The sequence below is a fragment of the Protopterus annectens genome, chromosome 8.part0 (assembly GCF_019279795.1).
Source record: "Protopterus annectens isolate FY-2018-M chromosome 8.part0, PAN1.0, whole genome shotgun sequence".
In the NCBI taxonomy this organism is placed as follows: domain Eukaryota; kingdom Metazoa; phylum Chordata; order Ceratodontiformes; family Protopteridae; genus Protopterus; species Protopterus annectens.
This window is the reverse complement of record NC_056741.1, coordinates 1,251,225,068-1,251,245,699: the sequence shown is the minus strand read 5'-3', so window position 1 is coordinate 1,251,245,699 and position 20,632 is coordinate 1,251,225,068. Positions and strand designations below refer to the sequence as shown.

The 20,632-nt window shown below is 38.6% G+C and overlaps 1 protein-coding gene across 2 annotated transcripts in view; it reads left to right on the top strand.

The window, feature by feature from the left end:
- Window positions 1–3,469: 3,469 nt before the first annotated feature.
- LOC122809337 overlaps window positions 3,470–20,632 on the top strand; it is a 2,116,265-nt gene continuing 2,099,102 nt past the window's right edge. The window contains exon 1 of one of the 2 annotated variants that reach the window (XM_044080744.1): window positions 3,470–3,553. The gene's annotated coding sequence lies outside the window, so the exon portion shown is untranslated. The remainder of the gene's footprint in view (window positions 3,554–20,632) is intronic. The other variant, XM_044080743.1, reaches the window with a different exon arrangement.

The window sequence follows — 20,632 nt, the reverse complement described above, 5'->3', positions numbered from 1 at the left end:
CAAGCCAATATTTTCTACAAACCTGAGTATAATTCTTGAAAACCCAGGAAACAATGCAAAATCACTCAAGATCAGTATTTAGATACTCAAAGTCATCAGCTCTGAAATGTTGTCATAATTGCCACTAAGTATATATAAGTTGATAATTATGTAGACAAATCAGTTAAAGCAGACTGAAAAATGTATGACACAAATGTGCAAATCCATCCAGTGCTAGTCTAATACTGTCTAGTTTTAAGACTTATGTAACTAAAAGTATGCTACTAAAGTGCTTTTAGGTATATCTTCACTGATAACTCTTAGCATGTAGTATAAATACCAAATTTGAAAGACAACACTTATGTCTCATGAATGGTCCACCACTCCAAAATCTCTTAAACAGTTAATATTTGACAGTATAATAATTGTTTACATAAAGATTAAAGTTGAAGGGGGATACTGAATTGCTAGATAACCTGTATCATGCAACACAGTTAAGACTCCTATACATAGCACAAGCAGAAAATTATAATTCAAAGTGGAAAGGGATGATGATGAAACAAGGGGGAAGCTGAAGAAACAAGGAGAGACTGGGATTTTGGATGTAGACCTTTAAGAAGAATAACAATAATCGTACAAAATATTATATCTTATATTATATCTATAAAGTATCAGAAAATATTCTAAGAACTAAGCCAACACTGGAATGAAGAATGGAGATTCTGCCGACAGGGATGACTGCAATTAGGGATATAGGTAATAAGCAAGAGAGGCTGGGATTTATTGGAGAAAACTGGCAAAAGAACCAAAGTATTGGAAGCAAATAAGTAGAGAGGTAAAGGTAATTGAATGGAAAGATGCCAAGAATGTTTATGGACTGCAGGTTACAGATTCCCTTCCTATCAAGGGCTGATATCAGAGTATAGGCAAAGAGAAAGAAAAGGGGTGGCCTAAACGGAAGACCAGCACTGGCAGAGTTTTTAGTAGAATCTAGAACAGAAGCTGACATTAAAAAATGTATAATTTAATATAAAATATCACATGATAACTAAAATAATCAATCAGAAGAGGTTAGAAATGATTGGGAAGAGAGACTGGATAAGCAATTCACCAAGAAACAATAGGGGGAAATATGTATGCCTCCCAAATATGCAACAAAGTCTAGAAGATTTAGGATCTTTGCCTGGAAGTGTTTACATTGGTATTTTTATACCCCAAGTAGACTCCAAAGAATTTTTCCTCAGGTAAACAGCAAATGTTGGGGGTGTGATAGGAAAGAAAGAGATAACTGGGAACATATTTCTGGGAGTATAGTGAGTTGGCAGACTTTGAAGACTCCCTGTAGATTACTCTGTCAGAGATGCTGGGTGTGCAAATTAGTGTAACTAGGGAAATGATTTTTTGAGCTATGATTCAGAATTAGAATTGCCTAGACATAGTAAGGCCTTGCTGAGTCTAATTATGGTGGCTGCCAAAAAAGCAATTACTAGAAAATTGAAAACAAAGTGTACATCAGCTGTACTAGAAGTAATGAGTATAGTAACATAAATAAAATAACTGGAATTGGGATCTTTAGAAAAGTGTGGGAGCAAATTACATAGAAAAACATGGGAAGAAGTTCGCCTCAAGTGCGAAACTTGAGAAGGGAATCTTGGCACCCACATCGAGAACACATAATGATAGGTTAGCATCGCCAACTCAGTTATAATTGTTTGTAGTGCATGTAGCTTTATCCGCTCCATGTACTACTAATATTTACAGGAAAAAATAAACACTAGTCACAGTCATCTTCCATGCCTCTCAGCTATCCAGCTTTTCTCAGAACGTCCAGATTTTTACATCATATGTTTGGTCTATTCCTCATGGAGTCCATATTGCTAGACAAATTACTGAGGACTGAATTTATGAAATAATGACATGTGTTTAAGTTTCAGACTTCATATTGTTCAGAAAATGCAGGCGAGCACACATTCTGTTATCCATTCTGCTATTCTAGCAACTCTCTAAATTTATAACAGAAAATCAGGGACACATTATCAGTACGAAAAGTAGGCAGAAACAAACCTTCTAGTCTGCCACTGTCATTTGCTGGTCTGTACTGGCAGAGTTTACTGCCTAGAGCAAGACCCAACCTTAACAACTTAAGCAGGAGGTGTGTAACGTTTGTTTAGATCAGGTCTCGCACCACTCTGGTTCTTAATTGTAATTGTTATTTATGTGTAACATACACTCTCTTTTTGATATAGATCTTAGTTCATGACAACAATACAGAATTGTAAAAATTAAACCTTCCAAACACCAAATGTAAAACAATTTTGAGAGAAAAATTTATAACGCTAAGCATACATAGGACCTGGAACAGGTTGTATGTTAGAAAAAGTAGCTCCTTACTTTTATTTAAGAACACACAAGCTTTCTAGTTTTGGGGTAGTGTCTGTACATTCAATTTGGAGTCTTGTGTTCTGATGGTCTATGACTCTTATGTAGTATAAACAAACTGAATTCTAGCTCATTCATGATGTTCATCACATCTTCCATTGCTGGATCTAACATAATTTTCCATTTTCTGGTTATTGTTTCTTTGGCTTCTACAAGTGAAAGTTTTAATAACAATTGACTATATCTAGGTTCTTCTAGTTCACACATACAGCTCAGGCACATCATATCCGTAGTTAAATTGACATGTTCATTAAATAGTTGCCTTAACATTTCTTGTGGGCTTGTTTAACATTATTCAGCTTGGAGCATGCCCAGAATATGTGCTCCCTATAACTCCTTTACTGTCCACACATCTCCAAAATATTTTGCAATATCATTTTAATCTACCCTAGGATTTGTTTACATTTGCCAACTCATTACACTTCCTAAAAATTATTTACCCAGTTACCTCTTTCTCCCCATCACGCTCCCAACATTTGCAATCTAGCTGAGGAAAAATTCTACCAAGTTTGCTTAGGGTGTAAAAATACCAATGCAAATATTTCCTATCAAAAGTTCTAAACGTTCTGGACTTTCTTGCTTACTTGAGAACCGTGCATATGTCATCCGATTGTTTCCTGCATGCATAATAGCATTAATGAGGAGGAGTTAAATTTATGGGAAGGCAGGAACTGAGTCATTTATAATAACGCTAAAGTGAATTAAAACTTAAAATGTATACTGCAAAGAAACTACAAAGGACATTTTATTATGGTTTGTCTTTTTTCCACTTGCTGCAAATGTGCCTATTTCACATTACACAGAAAAAAGTCGTGTTTAATAATATGTTATTTGTGCAGTCAGACCGTATAAATTACAAACTTCGTTTTTGTGAAAAATTAATCTATAAACACACGATAAAAATCACGTCATATATGGCACGTATGTAATTATAATAAATATCTTCGGACACATCCTGCGACAAGCGACAAAAGCCCATTGCAGTTGACTGTGTTATTACTTGATATACAGCATATTTTCCTGCAGGGGGTGATCCACAGCTGTGGATGTATTTTGCAACACTTCTAGACGGAGGAAATTGTTCGTTATGGGGGAAGTGACGTTTGTGCTGTAGTAGGTTACGCACTCGTTTACTGTAAGTATTGTGCTGTGTGTTTTCTTAAGATGTGTTTCTAGTTGTATCGGTTATTATTTTTACATTGAATATATATGTAAGGTGCTTAACATACAGTGTTTTGTGAAAATATTTGAGAGAGGGAGAACTACTTTTTTTTTGTTTAGCTTTTTATGCTTTCTCCATTTTTTTCCCTCACATTAGGTATGCTGCAGCATCTTGCGCGCGGCTCCAGTTTTCTGGACTAATCCGTTGTTTGCTTTCCATTATATTTGATTTTTATTTTTTTATAATTTTAGTTGTTTGTTACGGGACAATGAAGAAAGCAGATGGCGTTGAGTGAAACAGGGAATACATATTATTTTTGTTTATTAGTTACCACAGTGCATGGCATTTTCTTGCTGTGTGTGGATTTGATATATTTTGTTTGGTCACTACAGTGTGTCAAATCTAATATTTTTCTCTGCGGTTTAGGTAGTGTATGTGCTTGTGTTTGAAAACTAAGATTGTTCTATTGTTTTCCTGAATCTTTCCTATTGGCCATTCTATGTTGCGGCTTTTGCTGTAGTATTTACGTTTTTTGATGTGTTTTAGCGGCATGTTAAGAGACTTGATACCAGACGTATCTATTTTGTTTTGTATGTGGGTTTGCTTCAGATCTTGTGTAGTTGAGATACTAGTTATGAATGTAAAATTTCCAAATTACCTCTGACTTACTTTCTTGGCTCTTTCATAGTTTGAGTTTGTATCTTTTCAGTGAAGGTAATACAAGACGTTGCTGGGCTGCTTGGGTTCAGAAAAGATTGGTAGTAGTTACTAGGCATGCTGTCCAGGATACCTTTTTAATGAGCTTAGCACACAGTGTTTTGTAGAGACTAGCTCAAGGTCACAAAATAGGCAAATGAAGGCTGATAAAAATTAAACTTTATATAAGAGCTTGGAATCTGTTCATTGTCTTAATTTCTGCAACAATAGCACTAAAAGTATTTCTATTAAGGAGTTTTTTAGGCTGCCCATTGATAAATAGTATCTAGTGAGCAAAAGCACGTAGTCTGTAAGATTCTGACCTGTGTAAGGAGACCCAACATGGATTTCTATTCCACCACTTGGCCACAACTGCAACACTATGTAGGTGTAAGTGACTATGTATTTTGAACGTGCTTTGATTGAATACAGCACTATGAAATGTGTGGTATTGCTGCTCTTAGACTACCAAACTGCAGCAAGTTGAGCAATTAATTGGTTTATTGCTTAATTTGACAAGTTTAGTATATTTTCTGATCAGTTTCTAATGTTTTCAGAGGCAGTCTAACCTAATATTTATAGATTTGGGGAAAGGCTGAGCATGCGATGCCCATAATTTTTACTTGCGGTAATATTCTTTTAGGTTGACACCGAAGTAAGTAGAATGGGAACTTGGTTTTAACTTCTCAGTCTTGCAATAAAACTCTTTTTTCCAGTATGTTCTGTTTGTGTTCCAAAGGATTCCTGAGGTATGGAATAAGCTTCCCATCCATGTGACTTCATCCCTGACCTTATTCAAACAAAACCTTAATTATTGGATGGGAAATTGCATATTCACACCCTGGTCTGGCACCCCTCCCACCCTGTGTTGCTGATGGACAGAGGTCGACCGTAAGTTATTTCCAACTAACCAGCCCCACTGTAGAGGTGTCCATCGTTCTTGGAGACGAAACTGGGTTAGGTTGCGGGGTTAGACTTATAAAGATCCTGGCAGTTGGTAGCATTGTATAAACCTGTGAGTGCAGCACCCCTGTAATTCTGCTCTGCACCTTTGGAACTGTGAAGCTGGTCAAGCTCATGGTGTGGGGCAGTATTCCATGTTTTATTTTTCAGATGGTGTGTGTGTTGATTTCAGCTCAGTTAAAAGGGTATGTGTTGATGCAGTTAGCCTTGCTGGCCTATCATTACTTAGCTGTTTGATTTTATTTTGAGTCGGAGTGCTGAGAAGTCTTTCTAGCTGTCTGTATTTTTATTTGATGCTCTTGGTTCCTTCAAAGTTACAAGTGTGCCAGCTCTGTGTACTAATTTTCTTATTTGCCTGTAATTTTGTTTAAACTGTTATCTTATGTTGGACTAGCTCTTTGCTTATTTTGTTTTGCTTGCTCTTGATTTTGAAATAAAAGATGCATAAAAACCACACACCAAAAACTGGGAATGCTCTGTAGATCAAAAAGGTTCCTTACCACCTCCTCAAGAGTTGCTGTAGCCAGTACTTGCCTCTTTCCTTTACTAGTCTATGCCTCACCTATTTTCACCAGCATTCAGATCTCCCTAAGAGCAAAACTTGGTTTGCTATAACAAACTAGGTAGGTTTGTGCCCAGACCAGTCAAGTCATACAACTCCCACCACTACTCCACCCAGCGACTAACACCATTCTTAACCATTACTGCCCTAATCACCCTCTTCGTTCATCTGAGAAACACCACCTTGAAATCCATAAACTGGAAAAATCTATTTGTCACTGCCTATGTTTCTACTTGGTTGCCAAGGTTTGGAACAGTATCCCTACAGATATTAGGGCAATGCCATGTAGTCACTTATTCATACAATCTCTAAAGAGATTTGTCTTTATAAGGCCTTCTTCACATATGTCCACAGTCTCATAGGAAATGCCCAGATGTGCTCAGAACTGGTTTCAAGGGCACCACATACACACACACATGCTGTAGATGTAGCCTACTTGCTGGCTGACGGATTAAGTGAAAACTTCACCCCACTGTCCCCCTCCCCCATCAGTAAATCAGGACATCCCCAGTACCTGCCCCTCCCCTTATCTCTAGACAACAGGTCATCACTGCTGTCTTAAAGGCAAAAATAAACAGCCTCCATGGGACCCGATAACATCACAAGCTGCATGCTACATGAACTCAGGCAGGGACTTGCAGAACCATTAGGTGCCCCATTTAGCCAAAGCCTTAGTACCGGCTTTATCCCAGCAGCTGAGGAAAGCTATTATCATCCCTTTACACAAAGGTGGTGTGCCCACCTATCGGGGAAATTGCAGCCCCATCAGCCTAACAAGCCTGATCTGCAAGGCTATGGAATGGATTATCATGGACATAATTAACAAGGACATTGACAACCTCAAAACAGTTGATCCCACACAGTTTGGCTTCATCGGGGAGAGGTCATGTCTGGTAAATGTGGTTGACTTCTTTGAGGCAGTCACCAAAGCCATAGATGAGGGGAATACTGTGCACACTGCCTACCTTGACCTGGCCAAAGCCTTTGACACTATTCCCCACTCAGGCATAATAAACTCTGTCAACTAGGCGTAAATCCATATGTTACCAGATGGGTAGCAAACCGACTCACTGATAGAACCCACCTAGTCAAAACAGGGGAAGCCACCTCAAGTAGTAGACCGTAACGAGCGGTTTATCCCATGGGTCGGTCTTGGGGCTTCTGTTATTTGGGATATACTTTTCTGAGGTGCAGGCCAAAACCAATGGGCTATGGCTGACCCAAGTTTGCAGATGATTGCAAGCTGGGTACTGTCATAAATTCCCCTAGTGATATGGACATCTCCAGAAACATGGCCAGTAGCTGAATACCAAAAATCCCCTTTGGGGAGAGTGACGTCCCCACAAATTATATTGATAACATCCTAAACACGCAGTCAGTCGTGGGGAATTTAGGCTTTCAGGTTGATAGCTGTCCACCATGTTGCTTCCATTCTATGGAAAGCTTTCTACATGGCTCACCTTATAAGTAAGGGTGTCTCATTCAGGGACAAGGAGGTCATAATATCACTGCATCCTTCCCTTATAAAGCCCATTATTGAGTACAGCGCCCCTTTCGCCATGTACATCGCAAAGCACATGCAACAGCTGGAGAGACCACAGAGGTTCCTCACCAGAAGAATCCAGGGCCTGTAACATCTATCCTATACTGGCAGCCCTGTCCTTCTACTCAGTTTCATACAGACTCCTCGGAGGTGGCCTCTGTCTGGAATACAAAGCAATTTCAGTCCCCACCTTCATGGGACTGCTGCATATCTGTAAGTCAAGCTCCACCTGAGTGACTCGCACGCGTGATCTCATCCTGGTCTGTGTCATCAATAGGACTGGTTGACGGGACAGATTTGTATCCCAGAGACTCCCCCCATTTGTGGAAAAGACTCCCTCTCCACGTCAAGCAGAGTACCTCATTATCCCTTTTAACCTGGATAACTGAATGGGAAACAGGAAATACACCTATGGGATTCAACCACTTTCACTGCTGGAGTGGGGTATTGGGTGCTGACTTGGCTAAACTCTTGGATAGGCTTATAAGGGTTTCAGGGCCAGTAGCCTAGTAACTTCATATGAACTCCTAGCTTTGTACATGTTATACAACAGGCTGACACTATCTGTTACTCCTTTGTCTTCCTTTCTCTTCCCTTTCCATTTTTCTTTCCCCTTGCTCTTCTTTTTCCCATTTTTTTTTTTTTTTTTTTTTTAGCAAATCTCCCCAACTACAAATCTTTCCTTTCTTTTAGTTTTTTGCCCATATTTAAAATGCTTAATATGTTTACCATTAATTATTACTACCAATTGTACTTCAGTAGGTGTTCATTATTTTGTGTTTAATATTTCTAATCTGATCTGACTTTGTTCTGTATGTTGATTCTACTGTTTGTTACTGCACTTCATGTGATAATATTGTGAAGATTATTAATTGAATTATATCTGTTGGAGATTTTCTCTCTGGGCCTCCATTGAAAATAAATGGGATTCATGCCCAGTCGAACTTTACTGGTAAACAAATGCCAAATGAAAAAAATAAAAATGGTGTTGCATGATAAGTGATTAATATAGAGATGCTTCTATTTAATAACTGCATTTAATAACTGCACTGGAAGCATGTGTGCATTTTCTCAGAGTTAAAACTAATGCAAATGCATGATCAGAGTTGGTTTTGTATCCGTGTTTAAGATAACAAATGATTAGATGTTAGTGGTTTTTTTTTTTTTTTTTTTTTTTAATTCTTTGCCATTTTTCCAGTTTCAGTGGTTTTGTATATATTGTGAGGCTAGATAAGAGTGCATGAGGTGGAGGGTGTTGCAGGGTTCCTCTCAATTGTATTGGTGTTTTTATAGTTTGTACTGTAAAAGGCAACGGCAACTTAAAATATGAACACATGATGCTCATATTTTCCTGGAATGTGCAAGAGTTATGTACCTTAAAGCATTCAAATGTAACATTTTACATGTCCTTTCTGCTGGAATGTGCACATTATGTTTTCCTGTTGACTGTACGTTATCAGTGCCATTTAGATATATGAATTGTAAAATCCTCCATCTAGCCCTAACGTTTTGAACATAACCCAAATCTAGTGACTCACTGCAAGTCTAAACCAGTTTCCAAAAATTAAATCCTCTTTAAGTGTAGTAAAATGAATTGGTTACATACAATGTGCTTGCTTGACTCTGATTTTATCTTGGAAGTAGAACTGCTTGGTATATAACTCATGGTTATGTTACTTCCACACAACCTGTAGCTGCATGCTATAAGTAACCATGGCTAGAATATGTACAGGATCTTCTAGTTCCTAAGAAATAAAAAGTATGGAATATATGAAGGACTTTTTGAACATGGAGATTGTATTTCTGTTTAAGTGCTGCATTACTTTAATACAAAGTTTGGTATACATTTTGGGGGAGGGGCAGCAGGATGAAAGGTAACCGGTCTGTGAATAGAGTTGTGTACCAGCACCATATTGTACTGGGTTATGCAGCTAATTTTGTGTGGGGAGGAAAAATTATACAAACACGTTCAGGATATGCTGTTTTTTCTGCAAGTGATTTTGGGTATGGAGATCATTTGCTCCTAATGTATATTGTTTAAAGTGGTGGTGGAGCAAGATAAGTGCAGTTGGCATTTAAACATGATTAAGATTATAGAAAGACTTTTTTAAGTAACAAAAAAAGAGAGGGTGTCAGCATCACCCATTTTCTAAACTATTTATCTTGAAGGGTTGTGAAACACATGGCTCTGAAAGAGAGCGAGTAACGTGCAAGTCTGGTAGAGTGTCTCTTACTAAGACAAGGACATTCAGATTGAATCTGTGATTGCAAAGTCATCCCCAGTGAAACAGTCAGCCCACAGCATAAACCACTGGTTGTCCCATTCACTTGCATGCAGTGGTCATAGAAGGCTCAGACACCAGGCTGAAGACCTGGCAGTTGACTGGAAAGAAAGCAAAACAGTTAAAGGAAGTACTTAGGGCTTTAGAACTTTAGGAAGAAGAATACATTTTTGGAGTTGAAGAATGGCAGTGCCTCAAAATAGCATGTTTGCGGACTACAAAACAGAGATGCGTTTGAGTCCGGTGTGGAAATGAGCTACATAATTAAAGCTGTTGGTGGAGTGTAGAAGTCCAGGAAGTCATTAAAAGAAAGGAGTGCAGGAAAAAGTGGGAGATGGAAAAGTTGGTCCAGGCTAGAAAGGAATAATGGTTGGCTAGCAGGTTAAGAAAAGAGTTATAATAGCACAAGGCATCAGAGGCAATATAACAGGTTTGGTAAGTGACTCTGTGGTTGGCACAAAGAAACTATCAGGTTGCAAGGCAGAGACCGATAAAGAAGGTAATTTTAGATAACCTTCATAAGGGATACCAGCAACAACCTTCTCACCAGTCCAGGACATCAGGGGCAGATGGAAGGAGTACTTCTAGCAGCTTCTGAATGAAGAAAACCCCACAAGAGCAAAAGAGGAGCCTACTACAGAAGAAGTAAGAACAGCACTAAAGCAGGTTGTCAATGAAAGCACCTGGCTCAGATGAGGTCACAGCAGATAAGATCAAGATGCTAGGTGAGAGAGGGGAGAAATGGCTCCTGATGGTATTAATAACCATGTGTAGAGAAAGGCGTATCCCAAATGACTGGGCAGTACTACTATGGTTTTAAGTCCCAGAAACATTGGGCCCTTGTATATAGCCTGCACTAACTCGTTCAGTGTCTCAAGTATGTACAGTGTTTGGTTTCAAAGAAGAGTTCTACAGTGGGAGTGGGTTTGCCCCAGTGTTCAGTTCTGAGCCCATTGCTGTTCATGCTGGTGATGGACTACATTAGCAAAGCATCTTTCCAAACATTAATGACATGAAGTAAGGCATATACTTTAGAGTCCCATAAGTCCAACACATTCTGAAAAGGTCCAATAGTTTTAGATTTTCTTTTTCTGTCATATTTCACAAATATAATTTTTGCATTGTAATCCCACATTGTTACTGTTTTATCTTAATTTCCCAAATTGTTTCTGTTTCATTTCCAATGTACTCGCGATTTTGTTAGTCATCTCTTATGCTCCCTCCCTTCTCCAACATTTTCCATTGAAACCGTGGAAAAGGTTTCACTGGTACCACCTCAGTGTGGTCTTTATTACCAGAAGATCAAGAAGCAGAATCTCCTTTTGTTTCATAACTCACTTTTGCTGGATACACTTTATTTCTTCCTTAGCATGTTCTGCATCAAAAAAAATGAATTTTGTCCTTGCGGGAAAGAGTTTTCAGGAAAAAATAGCTGAGTACAGCAGCTTGAATTTCAAGCCTGTTTCTCAGTATAATTTACTCCTTTTCTGCCTGGTGTATAGCAAGTAATCATTTTTCACAAACACTCTGCCTCCCACTTTTTAGTATTTTTGTCCTTCCAGCACAGTTTTGCGAAAATCATCTCCTCCTGCTATTAGGATTGCATCTTTACTATTCAAGGTCTGGGTTGCTTTGTTATGGCCAAGTCTGGAGCATGCAGACAATGTGCCCTCTAAATTAACAACAACTGCTGTGGATTACTAGTCCAGTTGGTTATTTTTGCTTTGATAGAACTAATAAAGTTCCTTCCAGCTTCTCTAGTACAGCAGAAAATCTCACTGTTTCCCTATACGCTCTGTCCTATAATTTTATTATTTTTTGAAACTTGTCTTCTTGAGCAGTCTCGTATTCAGCCAGCCATTTCTTCATTTTGACCTCTGATTTTTGCAGTTTTATCACTTCATCTGAATATTTGCTTAAAGCTTCCATTTTTCCAGCCTTTTATTTGAGTTGATGTATACCTTAAGTGTTTCATTTTATTTTAATCGGGTACGAGTATATTTCACTTTTTCCTCTAGGTCACCGGAATGTCGTGTTGCACCAGAGCTGGAGCTGGCACTACTTTTTGCTGAACAGCTGCAGAATTCTTCCCAGTCTGTGATATTTTTTTCCCCTCCTTTTGTGATTTGATTTTCTTTCAAGTTCTCTGAATTTCTATTTTGCTGGCATCCAGGCAGTGTACTTGTTAGCCAGTTACTGAAATTTAAAAATGAGTTTCCTGTCTCTAGCAAATAACGGAAAAAGTCCGTAAATTGCAAGTACGGAATAAAACTTTATTATAGTAATACAAGACCTCTCGCTCCTCTGCTATAAAGCATGCAAGGAGTTGTTTGTCTTTCAGCTTTTTCCCGGTAAGGGGTTGCCACAGCGGAACTCTGGTCCGCTAATGATTGCCAGTAGATTCCAGCTCGACACCCAACCTTCAATGAAGGCACACCCTTTTACGCATGCATGTCTTTCGAACGCTACCCAACCGCGGGGAGGACATGCAGACTCCACACAGAAGGCACTCCCAAGCCGAGAATTGAATGGGAGAACCTCTTGCTGTGAGGTAACAACGCTACCGCAGTACCACCGCGGCTGTATAAAGCTTGCAAAGGAGTAAAGAAGTAAAAGCAAAGTCTCTCACACATACTAATGTAAATAAGCTAATAAATACACCTGAACAAATTAAGCAGTTAAATTAAAAATCTCCAGTTACATTCTACATTCATGCCAAAAGTGCCATATTTCAAAATAAAAATAAATTCTTTATATAGAAGTTTAATACCTGCATTTTCTTCATACTTAAAAATGACATTTTCTGAAATAGTACACTGTAAACCACCCGGGTCACTGTTATGATACAATTTAAAGTGGAGTGCAGTGGGGCTCTGTATTAATTTTTTTTCATATCCCTAACATGCTCCTGCAATCTGAACTTAAAAGCTGTCTTGCTGTTCCCGACATAAGAGGTTACATGGGCATTTCATTGCATATATAATGCCGTCCATATTACAACTATGTCTTCTATTAGGTTTTCTTTCCCATTAATGTTATAGAAGGAATTCACAACAAACTTAATAGCTATAACAGTTGCCACAAGGGAAAGTATCAACAAGGGTAGTCCTCTAATAATTGAATTAGTGCATAGTAAATTTCAACTTCCAACTAACGTATGTATTTTATTTCTCCTACATTTTATATGAACTTGAGGGAAACCGTGCAAGACAGTGAAATCTTTCAGTTTTAACAAAAAAAAACAATGATGTCTGACTAGGGTGAACAGCTGTTCGCTAAACACACTATATGTAGTTACAAAGCATCTTCTTTTCCGATCCCAATTGCAATCTGATGGGGACACTTCATCCTTTCCACCGGGAAAAGGTTGTAATAAACCCTCTCTTCCAGGTGTTGATATAACCCATCTATTTTGCTCAAGGATTTTTCAACCATATTTTTATCATAGTCTGTAGTACAAACCGTATAACTGTCCTTGGAGATTCTCTTCAGAAAATCTAAATCATTATTACATAGTCTATACAAACGTAAAAATTCACCATAGGGTAAAGCAGACCATTTACTGTCCTCTGTCTTTCTGTTTTCACACTTTGGAGAGTTGAAATTTAAGCTTTTATTGAATGTGCAGCCGTCTTTGACATCCCCTCCACATTAATCTGCTGTATACAGGCTTTCATAAAATTTCCAAGTATATCTAATACCTCTACAGGATCTCTAGTTATTTTCCTCTCTCTATAGGCTCACTAAGCTTGGCATTAACCTTTTCTATTTTCTTTTGCCTGATCTGTTGTCCTAAAATTTTGTGCGCTCTGGAATTGTCAAAAAATAGTGAGTTAAGAGCAATCATTCTAAATGTGTACATATTATCCAGGTAGTCCTGTATTTTCTCTTTAGCACTGTTCTGTTGTCTCCTCTTTTTGTGTGGAGATACTTTTGACCTTTTTTCAGTCCCTCTAATTCTTGTTGCTTCTTAACTCTGTTTTTCTTTTATTTCTGCCCTGTTTTTTTCAACTCCGTTTTCATGTTATCCTACTCGGTTATATTTTCCTGAAGAAATTTCTATCTTTCCTATTAACTCGTGAATAATTTCCGCATTCCGTTCCTTAAATTCCTCTCTCTAACAAATGGTAAGTGCCAGTGTTTCATTTTTATTTTGGTTATTATTGGCGCATGTTATGAAATGGTTATTGGAAGCATATAAAAACATTCAATAAGTTTTGCCTAGCCTAGTTGTTGTATCTCTGGGCGTAATATCAGTTCTCTCAGAGCTACTGAATTCACATTGTCCATGCCAAATATTTTCATAAATTTCTTAAAATCCATTTTCTTTTGTTAGTTTCCCTTCTTGGCCCCAAGATATATCCTCATTGTTGGAAATCAAATTCCAGTCTCAGTCTATAAATTAATATTCCCTGCTGAAAGCTGATTATTTATCCCTGAATTTTCTTAAATTCCATTGTCGCAGTTTTAGGTGGAATATAAATACATGTCGGTGCAATCCTCCTCCCTTGCTAGAAGCTCCTTAATATTCCAAGTCTACCATTATCTCTCCCCCCCCCCTCCATTTATCACTGTTGGAGCACCTCTGCCATTGAGTATAAGTACTCCCCCCTTTTCTTTGTTCCAGATATTCCACTGAATAACCATCCTGAAATCCTTTCTTTATCAAATTCACATGCTCAACTCTGTATGTATATCTCCTGTAACAAAGATATTTGCACTTACTACTTTCATATATGTAGACCTCTCACATTGAAAGATAATATGGAAAGTGTTGCCAATATGGTAAGAACTTATTCCCACTTCTTATATATATTTTTTAAAAATGTTTAAGTGTTTGTATTATATACAAGACTATTGTTGGCAGGTTGATCTTTTATACAGTTGTTATCATATCCATTTGAATTTGTCACATCTTGCAATACTTTTTGTTTTAAAGAAAACCCTCAAACAAAAGAAAAAAATGCACTTTATAATTTTTTAACCTTAATGTAAACACACAACTATGTACATCTTCAAATAAAGTGTAACCATCCAGATAGGAACAGTTGTTTCAGACTGACAACTACACGTACAGGCTTTAATTGACCTATAATGAAGGGTATCTAGGCTAAGGTGCAATGCACATCCTGTGCTTCTACGTAAACGAAGTGCTATCTGTTTTTGTCTTGCCTTTTACTCCTCCCCCAGATGTAGAAACCAAACAGTACTTTCAGAAAACATTATCTTTTAGCTGTTTAAAAAAATATTCTCTGTTTTATTGCCTGGTTTATCAGATTGTCTCCTTAGAAACATGAGAACTACACATTTGCTTTTAGTTACAGGCTTCTAATGTTGCACTGTGAACAATTTATTTGCTAAAGGAAGCTTTAAATTCCATTCAGTGTTTCTGTTTACTTCCACTTACAACTTGTTAGATCAAGCCAAGGGATTTAATCCAGTCATTCCACTATGCAAAAATAGGAAAAAGCATATTAATTTAACTTGTATTATGCTGTGTGTAATTTTACAGCCCGTCTCCTCTCAAAAACCTAACAATATGGTTTGTCATAGTTTTGTCCAGGCTTTCTTCTTGTTTTACATTGCTGTGCTTACATTTTAATACTTCACCATTTTTATCTGGTCTCTTTTTATCTTGACTGTTAGTTGTTGAGCCTCATCTACCTCTAACCTTGACATTTGTGCTTGTTATTGCAACAGTTCCCTACTTTTTCTAAAAAAAAAAAATTCCGATTTATCTTTTAATACCTCTATGGAATCTTTGGTTATTTTATTTATTTTTTTGTTGTAGGCTGCCTGAGTTTGTCAACAACTGTTTGTACTTCATGTAGCTTAAGTTATTTTGATAAAAGGTCTTGTGCTCTGGAGTCGATCAGAAAGTAGTTGCTTAATGGCAGTCTTTCTAAACTCATGATTAGTATTCTAGATACTCCCTTATTGTCTCTCTAGCACTCTGCATTTGCCTCTCTCCTCCGGTTCTGTGAGAATCCTTGCAATATATTAACCTTTGTCAGCTCCTCAAGTAATTCCCATTTCTTCTTGACCATATCTTTTATTTTTACCAGTTTAAACTCCATTTTATTCTCCTTACCAGCTATAACTTGTGTAGATATTTCTATATTCCCTACTAACTCTCTAATTTTCACTACCCATTACTTACATTTTTAACAGGTGGAGAAGAGACATACTCATTTTTACTTCATTGCCCTGCATTTATATCTTGTTCTGAAATAGTTACTGGATGCACGTCTAAACGTTCAGTTAATTTGACATGTTTTGTGAAATAATTTGTCAAGTCTAGCCCAGTTATTGTACCTTGAGGGAATAATTTGTAAATTGTGTTTGAGTTCCTTTATTTGAATTGACATGTTCATACTAAATATTTTCATAAATCTTTTCAGGAATCTCTCCTATTGAGGTCTCCTGATACTTCCTCCCTATTTCAAACAAAGTCCCAGTCCCTACCTAGAAGTAATATTCTCCGCTGTAGGCAGGGTAATTTTCTTAAATTTCTTAATAGCAGTTTTTATTGGACCCCTCTCTTGTCACTGTTGGAGCCCTTTTAGCAAATAGTATAACAACTTCCATTTTCATTGTTCTTATTATTCTACTGAATATCCATCTTACAATCAAATTGACATGCTCATTTATTCCCAAATGTGTCTCCTGCAACATTGCTATTTGCAGTCTTCATTTCTTATAATTCAGTGCTCTTTCCTTTTTTGTGTATACCTGTAAGGCCATTTACATTCCTAGATAGTACTGATAGCATAGCCATTATGATAGAAAGGTATTGTTCTCGCCGATTGTCCTTCACATTGTTTTGAAACTTTCATGTCATATACACACAGTAATATTTGTCATGCTACTCTTTTTTGTACATTTTCTTTATCTCTATTTGAACCTGTCACATTTCTGAGATATTTTTAAAGAAAATTCTCACAAATACATTTTCAGAACACCCCCATCCCCTATTAATTTAAAATAAGAACACAGCTATGTACATTTTCAAAAAAATAAGTTTAATTCTTCAGATATGAACAATTGCCCCAAATCGACAGATGTACCAGCAGTTATTACCTAACATAAAATTGTGGTAACCTGTGCTTAACTGCATGTTATAGCCTGTGTTCCCACTTACACTGATTGCTGTCTGTTCTTTTATCCCTGTTCCTGTCCCAGTCCCAGAAATGAAAACAGTTTGTATGCTTAAAAACTGCAATGCCTATATTTAAACAGTACTAAATTGAATATGTTTTAATGCTTAAAAGTATTCAGGCTGCTAGATAGGCTACTATCTCTTACTCACTTCCCATAATTTCAGTCTTTATTTTTCACTGAACTGCTTGCCGTTGTACCTTTTTTAAATTTTGCTTTTCCCTTTGTGAAGAATGCACAAAATTCTCAAGATTAATTCCTTGCACCTGTTGACAGATGTCTTCATGCAAAAGTAGCCGGCAATGAATCTTAGTAAATTTCACTTGGAACAGAATGTACTACTGCCATCATTTGCAGACTTTGACTCCCACTGAACCCGGACCGAAATACAAAAGGCAGGGGAGTATCCATATTCATCAAGGCTATCTGCACCTCCAGGTTAGTGGCACAGTACGATGCTTCAGAGATCATCCACGTGCAATTAACAACGGGAAAAACTGCTGTTCAAATTCTAGCTTGCTGCAGATCACCCACCATGTCCCAGGACCCACACTCTGCATTCCTGGAAACGCTGGGAAACATAAAGGTCCTACCAAACACCCTGATATTGGGTGATTTGAATTACCCAAACATTAACTGGAAGAACTACTCCAGTACAAACTCCCTTGTCCAACATTTCCTAAAATTTATAAACTCATATGCCCTGGATCAGCTGGTCAGCACTCTATCAGAGGGGGACCGGTGTTCCACATCTGAGGTCAACCGCTCGCTGGTTAGATCTGACCATAAACTAATCACTCTGGATATCCACATTCCGCCACTACCCCCAGTCAAAGAAATCACCGTGAAAAACATTTCAAAAGCAAACTTCACGTTACTTAAGACTGAGTTGGGAAGTTTCAAAGCCCCCATGCTAAAGGATAATGCTGTCCAAGCTGCAAAATCCTTTACTAATACACTCTATGGGCACCTACAAGAATGCATGGATTATGCTATCCCAAACAAAACCAAGACTCGCTCCTCCAAGAAAAGGAAACCAGTCTGGTGGACCCCTGCCATAAACAAGCTACACAATAGAAGGAGGAAACTAGTACAGAAAAGAGTAAAATCCCAAGAAGGGAAGACCTCCCTGATCATTATCAGCAAGAAACTATGTTCCCTCATAAAATACTCCAAGGCTAGCTTCGAAAGAAAAATTGCCATGGACTCCAAAGATAACCACAAGGCATTCTTTAGGCATTCCAAGTGGCAGTTCTCAGATCTGCTCAGTTAATGCAGAATGGCACAAAATACACTGAACCAACTGATATAGCCAACATCCTGGCAGACTGGTTCAGTGCAAACGTCATCCCCCCCCCTCACCCCCAAAAGGGCCCATATCCATGCCAGAAGAATGTAGTGCTCTTGAAATCACAGACACTCAGGTTAAAACAGCCCTCTCCAAAGCCAAAAACACAGCATTAATGAGACCGGACTGTGTCCCAGGCTGCATCCTACACAAGCTCAAAGATGAGCTAACTCCTCACCTAAAACACACTGTTTAAACTCAGCCTCTCCACAAGCTACGTGCCCACAGAGTGGCGCACAGCAACGGTTATTCCGCTCCACAAAGGTGGAGCCACAACAGACCCTGGGAACTATCACCCTATAAGCCTGACTAGCTTGGTCTGCAAAGCTATGGAGCTCTTAATCATGGATCTCATTAACAGAGACATTGGGAGCCTCCTCCAAATACTGGACCCTACCCAGATAGGCTTTAAGGGCAGATCATGCCTCCTAAACCTGGTGGACTTCTTTCAGACAGTTACCAAGGCTATAGACGAGGGAAAGGTGGTCCACACAGCCTACCTAGACCTTGCAAAGGCCTTTTGACACCATTCCCCACTCTGGTATTATGGACAAGCTCACCAGCCTGAACATAAACCCCTACGTCATGATGGGTTGCCAACTGGCTCACGGACAGAACCCACATGGTAAGAGTTGCGGGAGCTAGGTCTGACTCTAAACCGGTTGCAAGTGGCGTTCCCCAGGGCTCAGTCCTAGGACTCCTCCTGTTCGGCATATACCTCTCAGAGGTACAGGCAAGCACAGGAAGACTATGGCTGACCAGTTCGCAGACTACTGCAAACCTAGGGGTTATAATTGACTCCCCGGCTGAGACAGACATCCTCCAAAAGAGTCTCACTCAGACAGATACCTGGTGTCAAAACCATGGCCTCAAGTTAAATGCCAAAAAGTCCATAGTCATCCCCTTTGGAAAAAACTAACTACCCGCAAACTACCACATAGATGGTAGCCCCCTAAATACGGACGTTGTAATAAGGGATCTGGGGACCCAAGTAGATAGTAACCTCTCCTTTGATAATCACATTGCCAAAGTGGTTAGAAAATCCTATGTGGCCCACCTAATTACAAAAGGGTTTGCATCCAGATCAAAAGAGGTAATTGGGCCCCTCTATGCATCACTCATCAGACGCATCATAGAGTACAATGCCCCATTTGGGATGTACCTTACAAGACACCTGCAACAACTGGAAAGACCACAGAAGTACCTCACCAAGAGGATCACTGGCGTCAAGGAGATGCCCTATGCAGCTTGAGTGAAGAAACTCAGCTGTACTCTGTTGTGTACCGCCTACTCAGAGGTGATCTCTGCCTGACGTACAAGGCCATGCCCAACCCAGAATTGATGGACATGCTCCACCTAAAGAAAATCATATCCCCTCGAGCCACATGCTCCAGGGATCTAAATCTCACCGCAACAATAAATAAGGTGTGCTGGAGGGATAGATTCCTGTCCCAGAGACTTCCCATGCTCTGGAACAAGATTCCAATCCACGTTAGGCAGAGCTCCTCGCTAACCCTCTTCAAGAGAAACCTTGACGAGTGGATGGGAAACAAAGTTTACCCCAGGATCACTTCAGTGGCTCTGCTGGACAGAGGCACAAGGAACTAAGGAACTAATCTAAGGGGGCTTGAAAGCCAACACTTTCCGGCTAGGCTTATAAATGCCTTTGGGCAGATAGCCTAGTACCTACATCATCATCCTCCTTCTTTCGGCCTTTTCCCAGTTAGGGGTTGCCACAGCGGCCTGTCACCTGTCCGCTCATGATTGGCAGTGAAGTTTTATGGTGGTGTTGTTGCCAGCCCGGCACCCAACCTTCCACAAGGCACAGCTTAGTACCTACATATGAACCTGTAATGGAAAAAAAGACGTCGTCTTTGCAGATGGAAGAAACTTGGCATTTTTCATGGCTTTCATTGTTTTGTCTCATTTTCAAGCCTGCTTGCTTACAAAACACTTATAGTTAAGCCAGGAGCATTAATCTTGGCATTCACCCTTGTAAAAATAAGAGAATTTTGAGTCTTCATATAATTGGTTCACTTTTACACCCTACCTCTTGCAGTATATTAACATTAAACTTTTTTGTCCAGTGTTTTGTAATACTGTTAAGACTGTATTCTTGCAAAAAAAAAACATTCTTGCTTTAATATCTTAAGCACACATCAGTCGCTGAAAAGGCACCCCCACATTTAAAATATCCATAAATATATTCTACACAAAACTGTTTTACTATGTATAACGTACAGTTTGTATGAAATATTTCACAATATAAATACTGATAAGAACAAAAAAATTTACTTGCAGCTAGTTTCCCCTTTTGTGCCTTTAGAAACATTAGTGATGTAAAGTGGGGGTATATGCTTTACAGTCCACCCACAAGTTTAATAAAATAAAAAAAAAAGTCCAGATTTTTTTTTTTTTTTTTTTTTTCAAAGCTATATTTTACAAATGTGACTGATACTTGATGGTCTCCCATTTATTCAGTAATTTCAGTGTTGTTGCT